General features: G+C 36.1%; 1 protein-coding gene across 1 annotated transcript in view; it reads right to left on the bottom strand.

Moving 5' to 3' along the window:
- The window catches only part of LUZP2 (leucine zipper protein 2), a 1,349,153-nt gene that overhangs the window by 307,757 nt on the left and 1,025,515 nt on the right, over positions 1 to 15,881 (bottom strand).

Genomic DNA, 15,881 nt, shown 5'->3' with positions numbered 1-15,881 from the left:
AAACAACTTTACAATTTACTTATATTATACATTTTTCTTCATTCTCTTGGTATTCTTTGTTGAGGGAGCAGCAACACACTACTGAGAGCTAGCTGGACACATAGGTAAGCCAATAACAAGAGGCATATATGTATGTGCAGCCACCAATCAGAATCTAGCTCCCCTACTCTCAAGTCTACCTAGGTATGGTTTTCAACAAAGGATACCAAAAGAACTAAGTAAATTAGATAGATAATAAAAGTACATTTGAAAGTTCATTACAATTGTATTATTTAGCTAAATCATAAAGGAACAATTTGGGGTTTCATGTCCCTTTAATAGTATGGACTGCAAATGCTTACATTTTGTTTATGCCAACTAACTATGTATTTCCACTGTGGAAACCACACCTATCGCTGCCCCTTCTATTAAAAAATATTTCAAAAACACATATCTGGGTACAAGGAGATCAATAAGATAGGTATGGGGTAAACAGATTAAGACCCAATAAACTTATATAAATAACAACACAATATGTCTCTTAAGGTACCGTCCTTAGAATGTTTATAGAAGTCCAGGACCCTAGGTGGTTTACTGAAGATTAGTAACCAAATCAAATCAGTTCAAATCTGATGTCAGGATATCCACATGTGGAAAAGGGGTAATTTCAAAATTTTCTGTAAGTTTGCTGCTCCTCTTTACTGTTGATTCAATCCACAACCAGTGCGCATGAACTAAAAAAGAGAAAATAAGAGAAGCGCAGCACGGATCTAAGTGCAGATTAAAAAAAAATTAATAAAAGAGCCCCATAGGCACATACAGGCTACTCACAGGATACAAGTTAAAAACTGGCATTTCACTAATCAAGATGAGTCCAGACGAAAGTTCATATGATATGAAAGAACATTGTCAGCTCCAGTTTATGTCAACCGGAGAAAATCTATACAAAAAGAGATTGCGCAAAACCAGCTACAGCCAGTGAGTCACAAAGTATAATGAATCACCAAGCCTAGCCGTGGGGCAATGCGGATAAATGTGCACCACCCTCAGCTGTACTGGCATTCAAAAGACACTCCAAAACAGTCAGAGCCTCACAGGGGGATAGAGTACAAGTATCTTATTCTCGACGTACGTCTCGTTCCTGAACCGTAGGACATTTTTCAAGAGTAAAGAAACTTACCGATTCCCTTGTCTTTTAAACCTAAACCGGATGTGCGAGTCACACTGAATGGTGTGTTTTAGATCCGGTTGACATAAACTGGAGCTGACAACGTTCTTTCATATCATATGAACTTTCGTCTGGACTCATCTTGATTAGTGAAATGCCAGTTTTTAACTTGTATCCTGTGAGTAGCCTGTATATGCGTATGGGGCTCTTTTATTAAAATTTGTTTTAATCTGCACTTAGATCCGTGCTGCGCTTCTTTTATTTTCTCTTTTTTATGTATTTCCATTATCAACATTTTTTTCAGTTTCCTGTCTGACATCACTTTTAGGGATGGGCGAATGTGTAAATTTTCGAATTTCGAATGTAGAACGAATGTTATTACCGAATTCTAAATCCGAATGTCGATAAGAACGAATATTCTTAAAATTTTAAAATCAAATGTTATTTACAGTTTTCGAATGTCACTTTCGAATTCGAATGTTTATAATTATATTGAATGTCCACATTCGAAATTTCGAATTTAACATTCTATTTAACAAATACTATTCAGAAGTTCAATAGTTCATGTGGTAGGGAGGGAATCTAGTAAATTGATACATAATAGATACAAATATATCATTTCGAATGTTTCCATATAGAATATTGCATAATTCGAATATTACATTTAAAGAAAGCATTAGAAATACTATTACAAACATATAAATTCGAATTTTTCGAATTCGAATATAAATTAGAATTTTTCGAATTCGAATATTGTTGCATAATTCGAATATTACATTGAAAGAAAAAGCATTAGAAATACTATTACAATCTAAATTCGAATTTTTCAAATTCGAATACACGTATTGCATAATTCAAATATTACATTTAAAGAAAAAGCATTAGAAATACTATAACAATCTAAATTCGAATTTTTCGAATTCGAATATTGCATAATTCGAATATTACATTTAAAGAAAAAGCATTAGAAATACTATTACAATCTAAATTCGAATTTTTCGAAAATAATATTTTCGAATGTAATCGTAAAATTCGAAACCGAAGATACGAAAATCGAATGTTAGAATGTTATGTAAACATTCGAAATTCGATTCGAACGGACGAATGTGTTAAAATTTGTGCCGTTTTTCGAATGTTGCGAAACATTCGCCCATCCCTAATCACTTTTTGGATAAACCATTATTATTTGATTATTCAAATTAAAAAAAAAAACAAAAAAAAAACACTTCACTACCTACATCTTAAATGAAAAATTGCAGCACCATTCATAATGTCATTTTTTTAAACGTACATTTAAAGGGTCATACAAGTATAAAAAGAAAATGCTCTAATATGCTATTTTATTATTAGACTAGTACTTGCATATCCATCAATTCACCAGCTATCTCCAAGTAGTGCACTGAACCAACCTAGGTATGCCCGGTCAAAAAAAGTAATTGATAATAGAAGGAAACTGAAAATTGCATTATTTATATGAATTGGGAACGTTTCATTTTGACAGAAATGTCTTATAATTACAAGATATTTACTATCCCTTCAAAGAAAATATCTGTAAATATATAAATTACAACCTACAGTGAATTAAAGCTTCTAAATACCGAAACCACTGGTAATTTATCCAACTCTATAAATTGCCCAAGGCCCAGTTCCAGTTTCTGATATTTAGTATTGCCTGTTCCTCACATCAAATATTTCTATGGCCTATGCCTAAAGCTTATTTAAATGACTCATAAATTCTATATTCTTAAACCTTATTTACAACAGCACACAAATATTCCTTACAGGTCATATCTCAGCTGCATATTTACATTACATTTGTCATTCAATTGGCATGCAGTTTTTTTTTTTTTGTTGCAAAGCTATCAATAGAATTTATAATCATGTATATCAATAGTTCAATCCAATGTCAATCAGCTAAGAGATGGAGAACAATCTATATGTAAATCCTTTGAGGCGCTTAAGCAGGAATTTGACCTAACAAATATCTTCAATTTAGACACCTGTTTTCTGAACTAAGCAGAGTAGAATATATAGATTGGTAATGGTCTGGTGCAGAGATGGTTTTAAAAGGGTATAAAGTCAGAAATAATTATATCCACTGCTTCCATAAAGTTTTAAAGTCAATTCAATTGCAAGTCAACCTAAAAGAGATTAGCTCAAAATGGCAGTCTATCTTCCCTAAAATTAGCTCAGAAGATTTTAAAATGTGTTTTGTTAGAATAGAAAATGTTACACAATCCTCAGCATGGGAGGAATCACATGTAAAGGTAATGAAAAAATAATTTTTAACACCTCTAACAATGTCTAGATGAAAACCCCAACAATTGTCACAATTTTTTTTAACTTTGTGTCAATCCAATAAAAAATGGACTAAGTCTGCTTTATCAAAAATTCAGTTAAAGGGACGTAAATTCCATTTTTTTTTTTCATTCATGATTTAGATAGAACATAACATTTTAAACAACTTTCTAATTTACTTCTATTATCAAATTATCTTAGTTTTCTTGTTATCCTTATTTGAAAAGCAGAAATGTAAGCTCAAGAGTGTGCATGTTGTCTGCAGCAGTATATAGCAGCAGTTTTGCAACAATGTTATACATTAGCAGTAGGACTAGATGGCAGCATTATTTCCTGTCCTGTAGTGCTTCAGGCATGTGCACGCTACCTACCTAGGTATCTCTTTAACAAAGAATAACATGAGAATTAAAAAATGTTGATAATAGAAGTAAGTTGGAAACTTTTGAAAAATTGTATTCTCTATCTGAATAATAAAAGATTTTTTTAGGTTAAATGTCCCTTTAATAACAGTGAAAAATATGTAAAAGAAACTGTTCTAACTGCCAGGCATATTTTTTTTCCCTATACAGTTAAAGGGACACTGTACCCAAAAATTTTCTATTGTAATTCAGAAAGAGCATGCAATTTTAAGCAACTTTCTAATTTACTCCTATTATCAATTTTTCTTCATTCTCTTGCTATCATTATTTAAAAAAGAAGGCATCTAAGCTTTTTTTTGGTTTCAGTACTCTGGACAGCAGTTTTTTATTGGTGGATGAATTTATCCACCAATCAGCAAGGACAACCCAGGTTGTTCACCAAAAATGGGCCGGCATCTAATCTTACATTCTTGCATTTCAAATAAAGATACCAAGAGAATGAAGAAAATTTGATAATAGGAGTAAATTAGAAAGTTGCTTAAAATTTCATGCTCAATCTGAATCACGAAAGAAAATTTTTGGGTACAGTGTCCCTTTAAGCCAGAGTGATGAAAGATTCAGCAATTTTATCCAATTGGAATTCATTTTTTAAAATATAGGAAGTCAAAAAGAGTCTATATTTCTCAGCAATTTTAAAATGAATCCATAATCAATTATTTATTGAACAAAATGACATAGTAAATATGTTCGGAATTTTTTTTTCAATAAATGGGGAAACACATTCAATCATATACCTTTAGACATTCAAACACACATTTTTCAACCCATTAGGGTTCTAATTTTTTTTTAAATAGTTATTAATATAAGAAATTTTGGTCGAGAGACAGAGAGGAGGACTACAGATGAGAGGGGTCTCCCTCCCTTTACCTCTTTTTTTTCTTTAGGGCACAATGATTTTCATAGTATTTATGATGGGGAGAGACATATAAGAAAATTAGACATTTGATAATATGGTTATGTTCTAATTATGTATTTCTTGAGTTAAAAAAGTGGTTGTATTGTTTACATTATTGACTGTTTTCTTATTAAGGTACCGATTATACTGATTGTTATCTTTTGCCATATACAGTATATAAGCCTCCCATCTCCCATCTCTCTCTTAGTTTTTTGTTCTTGACCTCATAGGATAGCTCCCCTGCTCTCGAGTCTAGAGGAGTATCATTTACAAACAAGACCGAAAAGACACTTCACAGCAGCTGAATGATACAGGGACACAGGAATACACTGCTATGTGCACAGAATTTTTCTAACAGGACATCAGTCATGGGGTACTCTATACCTGCACTAGATGGGCTCTCTACTGGATACTGCTGCAGCTGCATTGACATTGACATGCTAGGTAAGCCGGTGGAGAGATGCTGCATATAGTAACAGACTTTACATAGCACAGACACAGCCCAGAGGGTATTTGTAGGAACTTTGGCACAGGTACAGCATAGCCAGTGGACTTAAGCTGCACTCCTCATAACATAATTTTTTCTCCATATTATGGGGCATATTTATCAAGCTCCGTATTGAGCTTGATGTCCCGTGTTTCTGACGAGCCTTCTAAAGACCGCTGCTCCATAACCTATCCGCCTGCTCTGAGGCGGCGGACAGACATCGCCGGAAATCAACCCGATCCAATACGATCGGGTTGATTGACACCCCCTGATAGTGGCTGAATCTGCAGGGGCGGTATTGCACCAGCAGTTCACAAGAACTGCTGGTGCAATGATAAATGTTGAGAGAGTATGCTGTCGGCATTTATCGATGTGCAACGGACATGATCCACAACATCGGATCATGTCATCTTGCACGTTCTTAAATAGGCCCCTATGTCTCTAATGGTTCTAGCATCATTGGGAACACCATTTACAGCCCTTTGGCAGCTTTATTTTTGGGGCACTTTTAATATTTAGGTGCTTTTCTTGTTAGCTATCTCTTTGTCTAGAGTTGTCCACATTATCCTATGATCCTCTATTTTTAAATTTTCACAAGGATAAGGATATATTGAGTACCAAATAGGATTTTCTTCCTAAAGTGGTTTCTACTAATATCATCATTCAAAAAATTGTTGTTCCTTCTCTTTGTCCATATCTTGCTGACTCTAAGGAAAGATATTTTCATAATCTTGAAGTAGTTAGAGCTTTGAAGTTCTATCTCCAAGCGACTAAAGAGTTAAAAAAAACTTCTAGTTTGTTTGTACATTACTCTGAGACTCGCAAAGGGTAAAAAGCTACTAAGGTAGCATTGGCATATTGGCTTAAACAGGTGATTCAAGAGGCTTACTTAGTGGTAGGTAAGTCTCTCCCTAAACATATTACAGCTGAAATAAAAAGAGCTGTGGCAAAATCGTGGGCCTTTAAGAATGATGCATCTTTGGAGCAAATATATATGCACACACACAGACACACATAATAGATATAGATATAGATATAGAGAGAGAGAGTCAAAAGTACAAATAAAGCACTTTATGGTCTTTAGTCAACAGCACACTCTTACGAACAAACAGTATGCAAACCAAAACTTTAAAGACCTGATAGGCCCTCCTACAACAGTCTACCAATCAGGAGACAGTTTGTGCAAAACAAACGTAAATTGAAAGCTAATAAGCTGAACATCAATTGTTAACAACATCTTATCTAGTTTAAAGGGTCAAAAACAGGGATTCAGTGGCTTATGGACTGTGCCTCTAGAGCACACAGATTGAAAAATAGGCAACAAATGTAAAAAGATTTAAGCAAACAAACAAATATAAAATATGGCCTTTAAATTCATATCCCCATTGGTTGGCTGAAACACTCCCTTCAATGACACAGCAGTCTAAAAGGCAAAGAAAGTTGTCCATCTCATGGACACAAACAGTGGAGTAAAGTCATCATTACCCAGCAGAGTAAAACATAATACTCAATATACCATAAACTAGTGATACGGATTCAACTGATTACCTAATAACGATAAATAAATCCACTTTCAAAGGTCAGGCCGATCTCGGCCATCAGAGACAAGCGTTGTAGCGCCCTCTCAGCATCATCTATAGTCAAGGAGATGCAATAACAAAAGCACATGTACCAATAAGGAGAAAGAGGCGTGGTAACACCCTCTCCACATCATCCGTAGTCTAGGAGACGCAAAGACAAGAGCAAACGGCACAATGAAGAGGAGGTGTGGTATCGCCTCATAGTGTTAGCCGTGACCATAGCAACTACCATATGTGTACACACAGGCAAGAAACTTATATACAGGATATATGTGCAAATAGGTAGCCAATAGTGAAGGATCAGGGAAATCTAAGAAAGGGGACTATTAAAGAAATAATATATCTTATACTAATCCAACAAAAAAATAATAAGAAAATAAAAGCTACCATAGCATCAAACATAATCAACAGATACAACAAGCTTACCATCTTTATGGAGTCCCAGAGGGCACAGTCCAAGAGCCACCAAATGTGAAAAAATGGACAACACAAAATCGAAAAGTTAAAAATGCAATTAAAGCAGCTAGTGTAAAAATTAAAAAAAAAAATACACGACAGAGTACCATCATTAGTATATAGTCAGCATAAAAAAACAGCAACTGTGTTAAGGCAAAAGAAGGTAGTGTATAACTGAGAAAGCATATTGAATTAACAAAATGCATCACAACAATGTATCTGGACTCTCATTTACTAGCTCTAGACTCTCATGGAGGAAGGCATAAAGTCTCACAGTAACATATCTCTAACATACTTATGTTAAAAGGAGAGAGATATTGGTAAGCATATCATTAGGATTGTGGGTACTCATTATTAAATGTGTACTATAAGTAACATTGCCACCCCATGCTGATATTTAGTCCCTTGGGCGACAAAGTACCAAACTCAAAAATCCATTGTGTTTCCCTTTGGAGCAGGATCTTCTCTCTATTGCCTCCTCTCCGTAAGGGGAGGGGCATGGTTGATTATACGGAACCTAAGGCCCTTCACTGAGTGTTTGGCCCCCCAGAAAGTGCAGTGCCACCGGTTGATCAGCCTTTTCAGCTTAAAGTCCTTGGCGTAATGTTGAGTGATGGTTGGCCATCCTGGTGTGTGCATCATCACAAGTTTTTCCAGTGTAAAACTTGCCACATAGACAATGAAGCAAATAGATGATGTAGGTGGTAGTAAAAGTGAGGAACGCGTTGATCGGGTATTTCTTTATCTTATCAGGGTGTTGGAATGAGGAGCCAGTCATCATACTGTTGCACGTGATGCAACTTGTACACCGGGAGCAACCCTTCTTACTTTTCAGCCATGTCCGGGACGTATCTTCCATTGGTATATCAGTTTTTACAAGCAGGTCCCTCAGATTGTATCCTCTCTTATATGCCACTCTCGGCATTCCCCAATGGGTGAATGGTAAATTGGGATCAGATTGAATGAGTTTCCATTCATTACGAATGGCCCTGACGATACGGTTCTTACCCGGTATGTAGGATGTGACAAAGGTTAGTCGTTGCTGGTTATCGTGTTTAGTGCGTTCAATTGTAACGAGTGCACTCTTTGCATTTGTTGAGTTGTGTTGATTTGTAACCTCTCTATTTCAACCTTTCCGTCATTTCATCAAGTTGTTGTATACATTTTTATTGGTCGGTATTATATCTGATCACTCTCTGAAATTGGGCTTTCGGGATATTCCATATCAATGAAGGTGGATGACAGCTATCAGCCCGAAGGATAGAGTTTCTTCAGAGCTTTTCCTATACAGTGTTGTACCCAATTTATTACCATCTTTAAACACCCTGACATCCAGAAAATCAATCATCTCAGTATTGGCAAGATATTGGAATCTGATAGTGCTATCAATGTTATTTAGGTCATTAACCCATGTAGTGACTGATTGATCCTCCCGATTCCACACAAGGAAGAGTTCATCAATGTATCAGTAGTGCAGCTTGATCTGTTCATTTGAAAAGACTTGCACCTTATCGGTCTCATAAACAAATTTGCTAAAGATGGGGCCACATTGGACCCCATTGCTGTTGCAATGTAAGTAGTAGATCTTCTAAAAAAAAAAATAGTTCTTAAATAAGCAATCATTGAGTAACTCAATCAGCACATCTTCAATAGGTCCCACATAGGGATTACATCTAAGACATCTTCTGACAGTAGCAATACCAAGATCTTGTGGGATTAATGTGTATAGGCTGGACACGTCACGAGTCACCAAAAGAACTGTGGCTTCAATGTTGGAAAATTGTGTAATCAGATTGATTAAAGACAATGAGTCCTGAATATACGACTCCATTTGTTTAACCCGAAGGTTGAAGATGGAAATCGACAAACTGTGCCAATGGTTTTAACAGGGACCCGCTTGTCGAAACAATGGGTCTACCTGGTGGTCTGTGGGCATCTTTGTGCACTTTCAAAAGTGTATACAACACCAGAGTAATAGGATGATCTTGTTTGAGAATCTTTAATTCATGGTCCGTAATCAATTCTAACTGACACCATGTTTTAAGTTTGCGATCAATCTCCTGTTTTTTTTGTTTTGTTTTGTTTTTTTCCCTTTTTTTAATTTTTATTACTAATTAAACATAGTTAAAAACAATGATACATAATATAATTTTTGCTTGTTACATTTACATAACAGTATTTTAGCATGCACATAAGTAACAATTCATTGTTTTTACAGTTTTCCAAAAGAGGTAAAGAGTATATGTTATTAGGGATCTTATCTTTCTCCCTTTAAGCCTAATTCATGCCATGAATGTAGCTTAGGTAATGTTGCTCCACTCTCCCAAAATCTGTAATTCTAAAAATATTCTCAGGTAGATTACAAGTTATGCGCGCTATAGGGAATTTAACGAACGTAACAAAAGTTGTGTTATTTCATCCCCTATAGCACAGCCATTACAAGTTTACAAACAGCCGGCTTGTGCGTGTGATATGGTTGCATTGAGCTCCATACTGCACACAATTCAAGCACTGTTTTGACATGCTCGTGCATGGTCTCCCCATAGACATCAATGGGGGGAAGGTGTCAGAAAAAACCTAAGACCTGAAGCGCGGAATAAAAAGTTCCGTAATGCAACCCCATTGATGCCTATGGGAAAAAAAAAAGTTATGTTTAAATCTAACACCCTAACATAAACCACACGTCTAAACACCCCTAATCTGCCACCCCCAACATCGCTGACACCTACATAATGTTTTTAACCCCTAATCTGTCGCTCCCAATATCGTTGTCACATAAATAAAGCTATTAACCCCTAATCTGCCACTCCCAATATTGCTGCCACTATCTAAAGTTATTAACCACTATTCCCCTGCACCCCAACATCGCCCACACTATAATAAATCTATTAACCCCTATTCCACCGCTCCCCGACATTAACCCATAAACCTCTGGCCTCCCACATCACTACCACTAAATAAATCTATTAACCTCTAAACAGGCGGTGAGGTCTTCATCCATTCAGGCTGCGTCTTCTATCTTCATCCCTGCGGCATGGAGCGGGTCCATCCTGAAGCCATATGGCATGGAACAGCCTCTTCATATGGTCGCCGCTCTCATCCTATTGGCTGATTTGAATTTTCAAAATCAAATCAGCCAATAGGAATGCAAGGGACACCATTTTGAATTGCGTAACTTGCATTGAAGATTCAGTGTACGGGACGACCGTATCAAGAGGATGCTCCACGCCGGATGTCTTCAGGATGGATCCGCTCTGCCCCACCAGGATAAAGATAGAAGATACCGCCTGGATGAAGATGGAGCCGCTTGAATGAGGATGGAGCCACCTGCCGCCTGGATGAAGATGGAGCCGCTGGGATGAAGATCGCTCAAGCAGGATTTCAGAAACTGTGAGTGGATCTTCGGGGGATAGTGTTAGGATTTTTTACGTTTTTTTGGGTGGGTTTCTTTTTTAGTTTAGGGTTTGGGCTTTTCGTAGAGCTATATGCCCTTTTAAGGCAATGCAAAAGAGCTAAATGCCCTTTTAAGGGCAATGCCCATACAAATGCCCTTTTCAGGGCAATGGGTAGCTTAGGTTTTTGTTAGAGTTAGGTTTTTTTTTTAATTTGGGGATTTGTTGGGTGGTGGGTTTTACTGTTTTGGGGGTCTTTGTATTTTTTTTACAGGTAAAAGGCCCTTTTAAGGGCTATTAGTAGTTTTTTATAGGCTAAGATTTTTTTTTCATTTTGGGTGGGCTTTTTTATTTTTATAGGGCTATTAGATTAGGTGTAATTTTTTTTATTTATTTTTGATAATTTTGTTTGTTATTTTTTGTAATTTGGTATATGTTATTTGGTGTAATTTAGTATTTTTTATTTTTTGTAATGAGATAGTTTATAATTTTTATAGTAGTGTTAGGATTTTTTTTAACTGTATTTTAGTTTTCTTTAATTGGTAGTTTAATTTTAGTTTAATAGTTATATTAGTTTAATTGTTAGTTTAAACTTAGTTTTTTTTTCATTTGACAGGTAAGTTTTAATTTAATTTAAGATAGGGAAATTGTAATTTTAATATAAGGTTAGGGGGGCATTAGGTTTAGGGGTTACTAGTTTAAATTAGTTTATTGTGATGTGGGGGGCTTGTGGTTTAGGGGTTAATAGGTTTATTATAGTGGCGGCAGTGTAGGGCTTAATATCTTTAGTATAGTGGGGGCAATGTATCTATTTTCTCTATATTTATCTGGTGTCATATATTTTATTATTGGGTTTCTTCACGTAAAAGAAAAGGAAATTGATTTCCTGGTGTAAAACTGGGATTGCCTTGTATCGGAATATAGAGCTTAAGTTCTAAGCCTGATTTTACATGTTTATTTACTTTTTCCATGTCCATATTGTGTCCTTTATAAGGATATTGTTTTTTTTATTTTTAGTTATAGTTAACTCCTTTTGATCTGCAAATAGTCAGTATGGCAAAGCTACTTGATCTGTTGTTTTCTGTTCTAATTCTTGCTATATAACCTGCCCATTTCCCGTAATCCACTCTATTATATAATGTGTTAATAGTGCCCAATTATAATAGTGAATGTTCGACAATCCTAGGCCGCCCTGTTAATGAGAGGCTTGCAGTTTTCTTAATTTGTGATCAATCTCCTACTTAAACACCAGAATCAGATCTCTAGGCAGTATGCGGTAGGTTTTATCATCATTAAATTGGCGTAATACCTCTTTTCTGTAGCCATAATCACAATGACACCGCCTTTGTCCGCAGGTCTGATCACTATAGATTTATCATTACTTAGGGTGTCTATGGCTAGTCTTTTTTCTTTGGAAAGATTGTCGTGCCAAGGGATCTTCTTTCTCTCAAAGATCTGTTGAGTCAAGAAATTAGTTATGGTAGAAATAGAAGAATTTTCTGTATTCATATCAAAGGTACCTTTCACCCTGAAGGGAGATTGATCATAGGTATCAAATCGAAAGAATTCTTTAAGTCTCAGGTTTATCCCAAATCTTTGTACATCTATGTAAGTGTTAAATACATTCATACCTGTGGACGGTACAAAGGAAAGTCCCTTATTTAAGAGTGATATCCTGGTCCTTCACTACTAGTTACCTATTTGCACATTTATCCCGTATTATGAGTTTCCTGCCTATTTGTACACATAGGGTAGTTGCTATGGTCTCGGCTAACACTATGAGGTGGTACCACACCTCCTTCTCTTCATTGTGCTATTTGCTTTTTTCTTTGCATCTCCTAGACTATGGATGACGCGGAGAGGGTGTTACAAAGTCTCTTTCTCCTTATTGGTACACATGCTTTTGTTATTGCATCTCCTTGACTATGGATGACACTGAGAGGATGCTACCCCACTTGTCTCTGATGGCCGAGATCGGCCTGGCCTTTGAGAGTGGATTTATTTATCGTTATTAGGTAATCAGTTGAATCTATATCACGAGGTTATGGTATATTGAGTATTATTTTTGTCTCTGCTGGACAATGATGACTTTGCTCCACTGTTTGTGTCCATGAAATGGACTACTTTCTTTTCCGCTTAGACTGCCGTGCCATTGAAGGGAGTGTTTCAACCAACCAATTGGGATATGAATATGATGGACATATTTTATGTTTGTTTGCTTATGTCTTTTTTACATTTGTTGCTTATTTTTCAATCTGTGTGCTCTAGAGACACAGTCCACATGCCACTGAATCCCTGTTTTTGACACTTTACACTGTATAAGATGTTGTTTACAATTGATGTTCAGCTTCAGCATGTTTGTTTTGCACACTCTGTCTCCTGATTGTTAGACTGTTGTAGGAGGGTCTATCAGGTCTTTAAAGGTTTGGTTTGCACACTGTTTGTTTGTCAGAGGAAGGGGTTCTTTTCCCCCCAAACGTCACATTTCAATAAATTTAATTTTGGATTTACTTTTGACTAAAGCCCAGAGAGTGCTTTATTTATACTTTTGACTTTGTATCCTTGGAAAACACCCTGACAGCTGTTGATCTTCCGGTGAGAGTGCATTCACACTGCTGCTGTATAGATATATATTAGTTGATAAGCCTGCCCAGAGGGCAGTCTATGTGTGAAAAATTTAACCCCCAAACTACAAAAGATAAAAAAGTAAAAATACAGAAACAAATAAACAACACTATTAAAAATAAAACAATTAAACCTAATCCCTATGAAAATAAAAAAGCCTACCCAAAATAAAAACACCCCTAATATTAGAATAAAGTATCAATAGCCCTTAAAAGGGGTTTCTTTCATGTAATTAGCAAGAGTCCATGAGCTAGTGACGTATGGGATATACATTCCTACCAGGAGGGGCAAAGTTTCCCAAACCTCAAAATGCCTACAAATACACCCCTCACCACACCCACAAATCAGTTTTACAAACTTTGCCTCCTATGGAGGTGGTGAAGTAAGTTTGTGCTAGATTCTACGTTGATATGCGCTCCACAGCAGGTTGGAGCCCGGTTTTCCTCTCAGCGTGCAGTGAATGTCAGAGGGATGTGAGGAGAGTATTGCCTATTTGAATGCAGTGATCTCCTTCTACGGGGTCTATTTCATAGGTTCTCTGTTATCGGTCGTAGAGATTCATCTCTTACCTCCCTTTTCAGATCGACGATATACTCTTATATATACCATTTCCTCTACTGATTCTCGTTTCAGTACTGGTTTGGCTTTCTACTACATGTAGATGAGTGTCCTGGGGTAAGTAAGTCTTATTTTCTGTGACACTCTAAGCTATGGTTGGGCACTTTTATATAAAGTTCTAAATATATGTATTCAAACATTTATTTGCCTTGACTCAGGATGTTCAACGTTCCTTATTTCTGACTCAGGATGTTCAACGTTCCTTATTTCAGACAGTCAGTTTCATATTTGGGATAATGCATATGAATAAATCATTTTTTTCTTACCTTAAAAATTTGACTTTTCCCTGTGGGCTGTTAGGCTCGCGGGGGCTGAAAATGCTTCATTTTATTGCGTCATTCTTGGCGCTGACTTTTTTGGCGCAAAATATTTTTTTTTCTGTTTCCGGTGTCATACGTGTCGCCGGAAGTTGCGTCATTTTTGATGTTCTTTTGCGCCAAAAGTGTCGGCGTTCAGGATGTGGCGTCATTTTTGGCGCCAAAAGCATTTAGACGCCAAATAATGTGGGCGTCTTTTTTGGCGCTAAAAAATATGGGCGTCACTATTGTCTCCACATTATTTAAGTCTCATTATTTTGTGCTTCTGGTTGCTAGAAGCTTATTCACTGGCATTTTTTTCCCATTCCTGAAATTGTCATTTAAGGAATTTGATCAATTTTGCTTTATATGTTGTTTTTTCTATTACATATTGCAAGATGTCCCACGTTGAAGCTGAGTCAGAAGATACTTCTGGAAAATTGCTGCCTGGTGCTGGAGCTACCAAAGCTAAGTGTATCTGCTGTAAACTTTTGGTATCTGTTCCTCCAGCTGTTGTTTGTACTGTTTGTCATGACAAACTTGCTAATGCAGATAATATTTCCTTTAGTACTGTTACATTACCTGTTGCTGTTCCGTCAACATCTAATATTCAGAGTGTTCCTGATAACATAAGATATTTTGTTTCTAAATCCATTAAGAAGGCTATGTCTGTTATTCCTCCTTCTAGTAAACGTAAAAAGTCTTTTAAAACTTTTCATTTTTCAGATGAATTTTTAAATGAACATCATCATTCTGATACTGATATTGGTTCTTCTGATTCAGAGGATTCTGTCTCAGAGGTTGATGCTGATAAATCTTCATATTTATTTAAAATGGAATTTATTCGTTCTTTACTTAAAGAAGTCCTAATTGCATTAGAAATTGAGGATTCTAGTCCTCTTGATACTAAATCTAAACGTTTAGATAAGGTTTTTAAATCTCCTCTATGTTACAGGCTCGTAAATCTGAATCTAGGGAGATATATTATAGAGTCTGGAAGACTTATATTTCTTGGTGTCTTTCTCATCATTTTTCCTGGCATTCTTTTAGAATTCCGAGAATTTTACAGTTTCTTCAGGATGGTTTGGATAAAGGTTTGTCTGCAAGTTCCTTGAAAGGACAAATCTCTGCTCTTTCTGTTCTTTTTCACAGAAAGATTGCTAATCTTCCTGATATTCATTGTTTTGTACAAGCTTTGGTTCGTATAAAACCTGTCATTAAGTCAATTTCTCCTCCTTGGAGTTTGAATTTGGTTCTGGGGGCTCTTCAAGCTTGGAAAGTTTTGTTCCTTTTGGCCATCTCTTCTGCCAGACGAGTTTCTGAATTATCTGCTCTTTCTTGTGAGTCTCCTTTTCTGATTTTTCATCAGAATAAGGCGGTGCTCCGAACTTCTTTTAAATTTTTACCTAAGGTTGTGAATTCTAACAACATTAGTAGAGAAATTGTGGTTCCTTCATTGTGTCCTAATCCTAAGAATTCTAAGGAGAGATCATTGCATTCTTTGGATGTAGTTAGAGCTTTGAAATATTATGTTGAAGCTACTAAGAATTTCCGAAAGACTTCTAGTCTATTTGTTATCTTTTCCGGTTCTAGGAAAGGTCAGAAGGCCTCTGCCATTTCTTTGGCATCTTGGTTGAAATCTTTAATTCATCATGCTTATGTCGAGTC

The sequence above is a fragment of the Bombina bombina genome, chromosome 7 (genome assembly GCF_027579735.1).
Source record: "Bombina bombina isolate aBomBom1 chromosome 7, aBomBom1.pri, whole genome shotgun sequence".
In the NCBI taxonomy this organism is placed as follows: domain Eukaryota; kingdom Metazoa; phylum Chordata; class Amphibia; order Anura; family Bombinatoridae; genus Bombina; species Bombina bombina.
Note: the sequence above shows the minus strand (reverse complement) of the source record. Positions and strands in the feature narration are given on the sequence as shown.